Source organism: Drosophila busckii, chromosome 3R, assembly GCF_011750605.1.
Source record: "Drosophila busckii strain San Diego stock center, stock number 13000-0081.31 chromosome 3R, ASM1175060v1, whole genome shotgun sequence".
NCBI lineage: Eukaryota > Metazoa > Arthropoda > Insecta > Diptera > Drosophilidae > Drosophila > Drosophila busckii.
In genome coordinates, this window is record NC_046607.1 from 3,271,489 (window position 1) to 3,283,555 (window position 12,067).

Genomic DNA, 12,067 nt, shown 5'->3' on the forward strand with positions numbered 1-12,067 from the left:
GCTTTCTACAATAGATCTTGTTATCTACTACAACAAATACGAGTATATGCTATATAAGTATATATATTTTTTATAAATATTTAATTTTTTTAAATAGTCGTTTTTAATAATTTATACTTTTATTGCAAAAGCAGAAAACCTAAAAAAAAACAAAGCAAATAAAAAGAACAACTCAAGCAAGCGCGCGACATATTGTAAAAAGTTTATAAGTCCTTAATTAAACATACTTATTTATACAACAAACAAACAAGTGAATAATATAACAATTAATAGTTACATGCATACAATTGTAATTTAGTGTTGTACTTACGATTTAGTCTAAACAATTTTATGAAATTTTTAGTAATTAAACAAATGAATTGAAAGACCACAAGAACAAACATAAAAAAATGCAAAAAAAAAACGCTAAAAACAAAAATGCAAAACATAAAAATATAAAAAAAATAAAAAAAATTTGTATGAATGAATTCTCAAAAAAAAATGCAATGTTTTATTATTTATGGGATAAGCAAGTAAAGTTTAATCAAGACGCAATTTTCAATGAACGATGGAACAAGTTTATGAGCAAATGAACAAATCGCTGGCAGTCTTAATATTGTAAATAAATTTTAATTACAATGCAAAAAAAATGCAGCAACCAGCGAGTGTGAAAGAAGTCGTAAGAAAATATTTATATAGCCATATAGGCAACGTAAAGTTAATAGAATGCTCAAATGGAGCAAATGGGCTTATAAATTTATTTGTTATTTATTATTTATTTTAGCGCAACAAAAATGAAATTTGCAAATAAGACATAAAAAAGCGCAGGCCTAATGAAATTAAGCTATTCCCACTTGATTATATCTGCTAACTGACTGGCTTAATCTAGCAATTTGTTAAGACCCTGGGCCCATGGTTAACGCACACAGCTGCTGTCCCCGTGGGTCTGTGTTGCAGGCTCTGTGGCTGCTTGCAACAAAGCATTAACAATAAATTCTCGCATGCCATTGTGAAATTCTCACAATAAACATAAATAATACTTTATTTTTACTTCTTAAACGGCCGCAGCCGCAGCCACTGGCGTGGCTATCTTAATGAAGTTACTGCAAAGTGCGTAGAGACTGCGAGCGTAGCTTTGAGTATCTTTTATGTGGCCTGTCAACATGGGCCAACAAATATCATAGACTGTGTGTGTGTGTGTGTGTGTGTGTGTGTGTATGAGACTCGCCGCCTAATTAAGCAACTTTAAACTTGGCAACACAAAACTGCCAAGTCATTTGGCCTGTTTGTGTGTGTGTGTGTCTAGCATATCATTTACAAAACAATTACGCATACGCCGTGTAGCCGCGCGGCGGCGGCGGCAAGATGCATCAGTAAGTAATCGCACTTGAATGTTAAACCATCAAAATGCACTATGGAAATATTATGTTAGGTTCGGACTCGAAGCCCAAACAGACCATAAAGAGAAGCTGCAACGACGATGAGCCCGTGACAATGCTCATTCAAAATTTCATGGCCCATGGCCCATGCGCATTGTTTGTTTACCAAGCTTTCTTTGTCTGTATGTGTGTGTCTCTGTGTGTGTGAAGTTTACTCTACATTTTGTCATTTCATGGAGCGTGTTGCAGGCGAGATCACTTGGCACCTAATTGTGTTTACGTAGGCGTCCGGTCCTTCATAAAGTGCCAGCGCAAACTCCAAATTAACTCATTGAAAACCCATTTCAATTATCCCACTGTATGTGTGTGTGTGTGTGTGTTTACACAAACAACATTTATGTCTATACGTGGACAGTGTTGACAGTAATAATGCTCGGACTGTCAACGGCCTGTTCCAAAAATCTCAAACTCATTCTGCATTTTGTGCTTTTGTCTGCGCCTTGAAAACCAGTTGAAAATTGTTTGGCTCAATTCTCATAAGACCAACAAAAAACGACAACAAAAGATACTGCTGCATAACAAAAAACAAAAAAACAGAAAAAGAAAACAACAAAAAACTTTGTGTTCTTGTTCTCATTCTTGTCGCTTTGCCTTGTATATAAATTGTGTAGTTTGGATTTTTATTTTCGAATCCATCGTGCATTCATTGTCTGTGCCTAATCGCAATAAAAAGATCTCGCTTTTCATCTTCGTGACGCTCAACTGCGTTGTTGATCTTGAAAAATTTGCTGTAAACGAGCGCCAACAGCAGCAGCAGCAGCAGCAGCAGCAGCAGCAACAGCAACAACAACAAGAACAGCAGCAACAGCAGCCATTCGATATCAAAATAGTTAACTGAGCAATCGGATTGTTGGATTCAAATACGCTCACTCCACATAAACAACTGAGATTTGTGTCTTTAAAGGATCTGCACTGAAAGAAATTACAATTACTTTGTATGCCTTCAATATTTTTAGTGCTCATTAAATTAAAATAAATATAAAAAGAAGTTATACTTACCCTAATCACAATTAATTGTTGTGGCAACAGTTTTTTTGAGAGTGTAATTTGCAAAGACTTTTATTTTTATTTGTGCATAGATTTTATATGCTTTATCAAAAGGTAAGGTAATTTTATTACCTATATTTCTATATGCAAACTATATAAACGTTTCCTATAAAAATTAAATTGCATCAAGTCAAATTGAATTTACTTTTATTTTGCATTTAATTTGTTTGATAAGCAAACATGTAGCTTCAAGTACAATCTTTCTCTCAGTGTACACTACTCAGATTACAAAATTTGCCTTAAAACATACACCGCTAACCCATAAGTGGCTCATAATTTAATGAGCTTCATTATATTCATTCATTTTCACAAGTACACACCGAGGCAGTCAGCATCCCAAATGAGAAAACGAACTAGAGACACACACAGCTCCAATTCCTTAAAATAAAATGAGATGAACAAAATAAAAAAAAAAGGTCATCTTATCATAAATAAACTGACATAAAATCAAGAATCAAATTCAAAGCGAAGAGACAAGACAAGATGAGACGAGACAAGAGACAGTGGGGCTGGCTGGCAGGCAAAACAACAGCAAATCCGTGGCCAAAACTACATTGTGGAGAATTACACAATAAATGAAATGCAGACCAATGGAGCGCAGTGTCTTAATGTGGATTAGCGGTGGGGAAGAGCAGGGAGAGGGACACAACGACGACAGCACGGAAAGACGCCAGACACAAAGCGCACACAAAAATGATTCACTATGGAATTTTATGAGCTGAGAACATTTTCAAACTGCCTTCAATGCCATGGGATACACGCATACAAATGCAAAGTGTGTATGTGTGTGTGTGTGTGTGTGTGTGTGCAGCTGTGTGAAGCTACAGCAACTGAAGTAGCTATAAAAGCAATACTCATACGTCTAGCTAGACGCATGCAAATGAAATCGATAAAAATATTAAAGTGAACAACGAACGCTTGAAGATCGTTGCGATAGGCAACAGCAGCAGCAGCAGCAGCGATGAAAGCGAACCCAGACCTAAGCTAATTGAGTGTGAAAAAGCTGCAAGAGCTCGAAGCTCCAAGCTCAAAGTTTCAAACTCCAGGGATTATCATAGATCTGTAGCCAGATAGTTAAATATAGATAGACAAGCTTCATTCAGGTAGCGCCGCATTCATTTAAAGCTAATAAATTTCAACTAAACAAACAGCAGACAAAACGTTTGACTTTATTTCTACTACTGTTATAATTTATTTCACATGCCACGCAAATACACATCCAAATACAAATTCATTTGAGATAAGCCTGCTCCAATTCCTGCTGCTGCTGCTGCTGCTGCTGCTGGTCACTGCGCTTTTGGTTGTTGTCGCTGCATAATTTGTCGTCGCTTGTGTTTTAATGCTCGCTTTTTGTTTTGTTTCTTGTTGTAGGTTTGTTTTTGTTTCGTGTATCTTGTAGATACATTTGTAAGTTGAACTTGCTTTAATTCGTTTGAATTTAGTGCCACAGCGCCAGCCACAGAGCCGCAGATCATCGTGTGTGTCTCTTCTTCTGCTGCTGGTGGTGGTGCTGGTGCTCTCTCATTTTATTAATGATGTGGGAACTTCTGTTTCGTTAAGCTGCCTTTTTGGGTCTTCAGCGCTGATTTGTGTTCGGTTCTGCTGTCTGCGATGTCTTGTAATGCGCCCATTTAGATTTCATTAATTATGAAAAATCATTTAATTAATTTTAAACGCAAATTTATGCAAACCAATATGTAACTGGAGTTAAGTCTTTATTTATAATGATTTAATTAAGCTTTTACTTTTTATATATAAAGCAGACTATCGATTTGAATATAGTTAGCATTGCAGGCTGCAAAAATTGACCCAAATTCAGTTAAGTTTCCACTTCAACAACAGAAAGGCAATCAAATATTTATGCGCAAACAAAAGACAAAACGTTAGTTCACACCACATAAATGGAATTCGAATGCCACATTATAAGTACGTAGAAAATATGTTTTGACTTATTTACCTTTAACCAACAAAAAGGGACAGAGAGAGAGAGAAGCTTGACCAGCCAGAATGCATAAGAAAAAGTTTAAATAAATCAAGCACATGCCACATGCGGCAAGCGTATGAGAGAAAACGAAATGAAAACTTTGCTGCAAGCTCCAAGACTCATAATCATATTGATGTATTACAATAGTTTGTGGCAGTACACAGATCGTCTGCAGCCAAAGCATAAAAACTACAAAACATTGCTGCCAGCTCGAAAAAGAGTTACAAGTGTGTTGTTGTTGTTGTGGTTGCTGCTGCAGCTGAGGTCGGAATCAGTGCTGCAGTCAAAGTCGCAGCAACCGACAAGATTGACATGCGTACAAGTCAAAGCTGCATTTCAAAGTTGAAGTTACCTTTTTTCTCTTGCTACCTTTTTGTTGATAGAAGCAACACACAAAACACAAAACAATGACTGTGGCAAGTGTGACTGACGGACGGACGGACGGACGGACGGATGGATGAGCTGACTGCTAACGATGTGGGCATTGAGGGTATATAAATAATGGAAATGCATACTAATTAAATTGTGAGAACTTTGTCTTAGCCTGTGAGATCTTTGCCTAATGCCACTCATAGCGCATATCGAACTTATCTCAGATGCTGCGTGAGCCGCTCAACGAGACGCTAATTATCGCCGCAGCAAGAGTGTTTGTCACTCTAATTGAAAGTATCTATAGACTACTTTTTTGTTTATTCTTTTCAACTAATGATTAACAGCGTTTGTTAATTGGTTACAGTTTCAGAAGCTTTGAAATCTAAACTGCTATTGACAATATGAGAGTAGCACGACTTTTGCGCTGACAACAACTTAACTTAACACACATTAAGCGACTGAGAATCGCTCCCCCTACGACTGCGCTAAAGTCCAAAACAAGAAATTGTGAACAATTGAACAAGTTGCGAGCCTTTGGGCGTCTGCTGATGGAAGGAAGCTCGATAGCTACGACTACTGCTGCTGCTGCTGCTGCGGCTGCTGCTGCTTGGCATTGTCAGCAGCGTTCTCGATACGTAGTTGGAGCCGCACTCTCTGACAACTTTGAATGCGGCATACAATAGCAGCAAGAACACATCGCACACAATTACGGTACTCGGTACTCTGATCAGTGTGACCGCTATATATGCCACCCCCTGGCTCCCCACACACTCAGTGTTTGCCATAGTCTTGCTGTTGCTATTCCGTTTGGAAAATGTCCAAACATTGTCGGAAATTTGTTAACTTTAATTTCTGTTTGGCTGGCCGACAGGCTCAGGCTCTCTGATCGCTCTGGCAATGGCTTTGGTCTTGGCCAGAATAAAAGTCGCGGGCGTTGTGTGCCATTTGCATTCGATGATGTTGCTGCTTTGGCTGTTGCTGTTATTGCTTAGCTAATCGAAATTATGACAATGCTGGCAATAGCCTTAACGGTTCTATGTTAGCCATTTCAAGTTTGCCGTAAATTTGTTTGTCAACTTGTTTGACAGTCGCTTCCAAAAGTCGATTAGCTGCGCTATTAGTCTGTCTTCAGGAAATACAAGTGGGTTGCTTGCTACAACGACGCTGCTTAGTATTATAATAAATTAATAGACACATTGTTATAAAAACTTGCAGTTAATGCAGTGCTAAGTTTATGAAATTCTTACAACTCTCTTATGTAAACAGACTGTGGCCAAAATAGCGAGTTGATGGACCCATAAACGGAAGTTGCAGCCCATCAAAGGCGCGCCAAACAAAGTGGTTCTCAGCATAGGTGACATATTTCGAATATCGAAACAAAATACGAAACTTAAATACAATTTAACTGCATGTGCAGGGACTTGGGAGAGCAGTCTGCAGCTTTCTCAGCCATTGGAAACAAGTTCTCCGCAGACACACAAATCAATTTAACGATGTGCACTAGCCCAGTTCGAGTTGCAAGTCTTGGGGCAACATCAATCGCAATCGCAAGCGCTGTTCATTCACCATCCAATTCGAGTGTGTGTGTGTGTGTGTTTGTGTGTAGACTTTGTCGTCGAGTTGGACTTCCTGTTGTCGCGTCATTATTGTCCATCATCATTTCCATTCGTAATGAGGCGCAAGCTACTAAAATGAAGTTGATCTGCAGTTCATTTAGATGCCGCCACAGGGTTGAGGGCGGCAGCAACACGATTCTCTCTCTCTCAGTGGCGATCAGCTGTGGATCATTTAAACGCCTGTGACAATTCCTTGCTGCTTGCTGTTCGTGCCCCAGGCTAGGCCAGCAAAAAGTGGCATAATGTATGGCCCGATGAGGCATACAACCCTATGTACAACATTTACTATGTTCGCTGACATTCTTCGCGTAATTCTTCAATTTCAATTGCATAGCACGATAGAACGGCAGCAACTGTTGCTAGTAGTTGTCCTCTGTTTGTCTTGTTTGCGCTGGTTAGCAGTTCAGTGTGCGCTTTGCTTCGCTTTGTTTTCTGTTCTGTGGCAACAATTGTCGCGACATTTTTCTAGGTAAAACTCACGATCAATTGGCGACACGCTTCTTCTTGGCAGCCAAACCTGTCAGCGGCTGCGTGAGTTGTAGCCCCCAATGCCAGTTGCAGTCCCAGTCCCAGTCCCAGTGGCAGTGGCCCTAGTCCTGGCCACAGCAACTCTCAGCATCTCTCATCACATCTGTTGTCGCATTGTTCTACACAAGAGCAGCAACAACAGCAACAGAAACGAGCAGCAGCAACAGCGAGCGGCGATAAAAGTGTTTATCATGTTTGCAATTATATGCTAAAATTGTAATTGCAAATGTTTGCCTAAGCTATAAAGGGCTATGCTTGCAGCTAGACGTGGATGCAAGAGCAAAGAGCAACAGCAGCAGCAGCAACTGTGGCGCACTTTGAAGTGTTTCGTTGTTTAAATGCATTTCTTAAACGGTTCTACTGAAGATATTTACCATTTCAATGCTGAGAACCGGATGTGAAAGACTTTGCCCATAAGCATTAGTTCGCTGCTAGGTGTGAATGCCACGGAAGCCTACAAGACTTAAAAGTCTGTCCACTTAACGGTTTGAGCATTTGCATAAACTGAAATACATTTTAAATATTAGTATGCAAATCAATGCAGTGAAATGAAACACAAGTTGACTAATTGTTGAATTTATATTCAAAACATAACGAAGCATAATTGAATATTAGCTAAGCTGGAAAACATTTCTTTCTCTTGATGATTTGTCCGTTGATGGATTCGAGTGTTCGCGCCCACCTGAAAGTGAGACTCATGCATCATGCAGGCATGAAGCCTCCATAAATTTTACCAGCTGACCTCAGAGCTGCATCAGCACTCCATCAAAATCTCGGCACTTAACTGTTGCGAAGTGCTCACCCTCTAAGGTGAACAATCAATAATTGATTCATTATTTGTAACTATAGCGCAGTTAGTGATATAATGTCTGTTACGTTTGACATATAAATTTAAAGAATTTAGTTGTGTGTCGTGTCGCTGTGTTGTAAAAGTTTGCAGTCAAGTTTCATATTCAGAGATACAAAGGCGACGTCATACTACAAGAGTAATATTTATCGAAAATAAGGCATTCATCTTCTCGCGACGCCGTAGCACCTGTGTTCATACACCAGCTCCTAGTGGACTTGGAAGAACTTGAAGCGTCCTCGACTTACTACAGTGCCATCAATAGCCACCACACTACTATATTGTGAGGACTTTTGTTATTGACGCAACAAACCGTGTTGTTGTATATGTTTTATCACTTTTTTGGTTTGTCAGCAATAATTTAAACCATCAAGGCTATGTTATGCGTATTATATTGGTTGACACAATGAGTAATATATACGTATTCTGTTGGTTATACGCAAAGTAAAAAGTAGAACTGTTTGCATGGCACTAGTTTCACAGTTCAAGAGAATGCTTGACAGGACTTATGAATCAATAGCATTGTATATCGGTTTGCGTGATCGTATTACTAAGCAAGGCGTTATAATGTGCGGTCAGGTAACTATACTCTTGATATCTAGATGCAAAGTTCTCATAGTGTAAATCAAAATTTTGATTTGTTATAATAGGTACATCTCGTGTCTAGATAAGAATTATTTGTCTAGTGCTCTAAAAGATTTATTAAATAGATTTGCATAATTCCAAAGATGGCTTGTAGTTGGATTATAGGCCATAATAATATAAAAGCAGTAAGTATAACCAAATGAGATAGCTTCACTGACTGGAACTAGTTATTAATAGAGTTAAGCTGATTGACGTGTTAATGGTGTGGATAACTAAAGAAAACAAATTTTGATAATATGTACAAGTCAAGAAGACGTTAAACTAAGACAGTAAAGATTTCATCTTTATTAGTCTTAATTTTTAAGATTCTATCAATCATTTGTTCGGAATAAACTTATTATGTGTTTGGACATAGCATAAGACTAATATTGAGACCTATATATGATTATATCATGATATTATAAGAATAAGTGTGTCTAGTGGAGAATTCTTGCGATCCCCAAGCAAATATCAATTCATTCATAATTACGGCCTATTATATTTAGCTTAGAACTAGCAGAAACATTGCTCTCAAAATAAATAAAATAACAAATCTAAATCATAAAGAATAATTATAATGATTGATAGCCTGCTCATGATGGTGTTTCGCTATTGTTGTGTCTATATACTCTACCTCAGATTCTTCTCATTATATTACTAAAAATTTTCGTGAATACTCCTATACTAATAAATAACAAAGACATGAAGCACTCTCTCAAAGCGATAGCTTAACAGTTACACGACAAGCACAGCGATTAAGTGATTAGGCCATTCTCTAGCCAAGCGTCTATTTCTTCTAGTTGTTGGCCACTCTAATTTTCTAGATTCGCAACTTCATCGGTAACATTGGCAACTCGCGGGTCGATCCTAGCTCTGAATATAAGTGTGAGATTCATGTCTGTTCCAGGTATCCTTTCCGTGCCATTCGTAGATTGGTTGGTCTTGTGATATTTTTGTGTGTCGAATGCCATATTACTATATACAATGTACTATATGAAATTGTTACTAGCCGCGCTTTGCTTGTTTCCGCCTTTCGCCCCAGCTGAAAAGTGAGAGTATAGGCCCAGCCTAGGGGTCACCATGGATATGACTGCGACTGCGACTGAGACTGCATTGATTTATGTTGCCCATCATGTGGTTTACGACGTGTTAACAATGTGGTAGGTGTTCGCTTGGCTTGGCTGCTGCTGCTGCTGCAACATGCAACTGAACATTCCATCAATGAGTTTAGTGCATTAAAATAGCAATAGAGTTGCGTGAGTGCATGCTTGATATGCCTTGAATTCAGCAACTATTGTCCTCTAAGTAAGCGTAACATTTTGAAAAAATGCAAGACAATTGCGTTTGTTTGATGCAATCGTTAAATTTGGCAAATATGGTTAAAGCGACAGTTTGAGAGTCTGACACTCTGGTTGGTCCATTATGTATGCAGCGACATGCTTTGCCAAAAACTAACTGAGAGCTCAACTATGCGCTTGAGGTATGCGTCTCATTGCTATGCACAAATATCTTTAAACATTGTGTGATTAAAGCAATGAACTATTTGAACTAACAGACTTGATAGCTTGATAGCTAGTCTCGGCTTGCATATCTTGTGGCCTGCCAGTCACGCATATATGACCTTTGGCCGCTGGCTTATTTCACAGTTGACATCAGGACATGTTCCCCTAACAGGCAACTCATTAACTCGAACAAGTGGCGATGCACATGCTCGAGCCACAAGCATTTATCTACCTTGCCAGACTGACTGTATCAACAGTGCCCAGTCGCAGTCTCAGTCTCAGAGCTAGACACAAATTCCTTATGCAACATAACTCTCATAACCAGGCTGCTGCTGCTGCTGCTGCAGCTCAAGCATGTGGCTATGCGTAGCGCCTATTAGCTAAGCCAATATATTCGCATGTACTTCAAAGTCTGCTGGTCCTGCCTTGGCTTGGGCTTGGGCTTGTGCTTGTCTTGCCTTCGCCTTCGCCTTAGTCTGACCATAAATCACAGTGACGACGATGCGACTAATTAAAAAATCGACACGCTAAACTGGCAAAAGACAAAATTAACATTTGCTCAGTTGCTCAGCTGGGGATGGATGCGTTGCTGGTTGCTGTTGCTGTTGCTGTTGAGCTGGGAATCAGAATCGGTTTGCAAAAAGGCAACAAGGCACTTTGTCAGTACCAAGCAAACTGATTGGCTTTTGTCTTTGGGCTTCGCTCTGTTGTCTCTGTCTCTGCGTATTTCATTTTCATTTGTTTATAAGTAGGACCTGCTGCTGCAAGTTGTCGATGCGCCTCTTAAAATTATCGACAATAATGTCAACAAGTTTTTGCGTGAATTTTTCGCTCAGATTCTCGTCTACTCGTCCAGGCTTATAGACTGGTTGCAGTTTGTCTTTGTTGTTGCTGGCGTGCAGTTGATCAATGCTTGCGATCAACCGGAAAGAACGTCCCGAGCTCGATTGCAATTTAAGCGCCTAAAATACACAGCGAGAAAAGCAAATGTACTTGCAATAAAATATTAAATTAAATATGCATAAATATTTGTTTACGTGTACTGACTTATAAGTAATCTGCCAACATGTCTCATCATTGCAGCTCAGCTCAGTTGATGGCATTAATTCGATAATGCTTAAAATATAAAAGGAATAGACTTCGTTGCATTCTAATTGCTGAGCGTCAGCAACAAAAGAGCAAACAAACATACATGGGCTAGTCATGTATATAACGCATAAATAGCAAAAATGATGCCTCAGTTTGCTGCAAGTGCTTTGGGGCATGTTGCGTGTAATTAAAAGGCAAAGTTGTTGCAAGCCCTCAAGCTCTCAAGTAGGTGAAAGACGGGCTAAGGCCCGGCGAGGGCTGATTTCTTGAAAGATTTGTAAACGTAAACTTTCGAAAAGTCAAGAAATAAACCAGAAGTAAATATCGACAAGCAAAGGCAGAAACAAAAACAACAAAAAATTAAGAAAAACCTAAATGAGCTAAAAAATTCCACACAACTGCGTGAGAAGTCGTCGGCTGTTGCAGCTAAAGTTGCAACTTACAGTCCTATGTATGTGTGTATGTGTTGCACACACACACACACTTGTATTGGCTTTGAGTCTTGTCTTAAGCAAACTCTGAGCTCTGAGCCCAACGAACGTTGCATTTATTGATCGACCCATAGCGATTATTGTTTAAACTCTTTTCAATGCGTTTACACAAAGTGTAAATATTATTTTTTCAATTTATGAGCCAAGTGAAGATGCTGTCTAAATGTCTACCAACAGCAGTGTTTTGTTTTTGTTTTTGGCTCACGCTTGCCTCTCTGGAGACTCATCGTTTAGCTGGCTGACTGGCTGGCTGATTGTTTGTCATAATGTTTTCCTTTATTGCGTTGGCGCGCAGACAAATATCAATTGAAAATGCCATGAATTGAAATTGGAAATCCTCAAGCTACAAAATTAAATGCTTCTCATTATGATCATGGATCGCAGCCGCTCGCTCGTTCTTTAGCCTTTGCTTGTGTTTATGTCTGTCTTTGAAATGCGCCGAAATATTTTAATATTATTAATTTTTTACTGATGGCATTTGGTAAACAGTAAAAATGACTCGTAATTGGGCAATTATTTGGGAATTATTCATGTAATACCCTTGGAAAT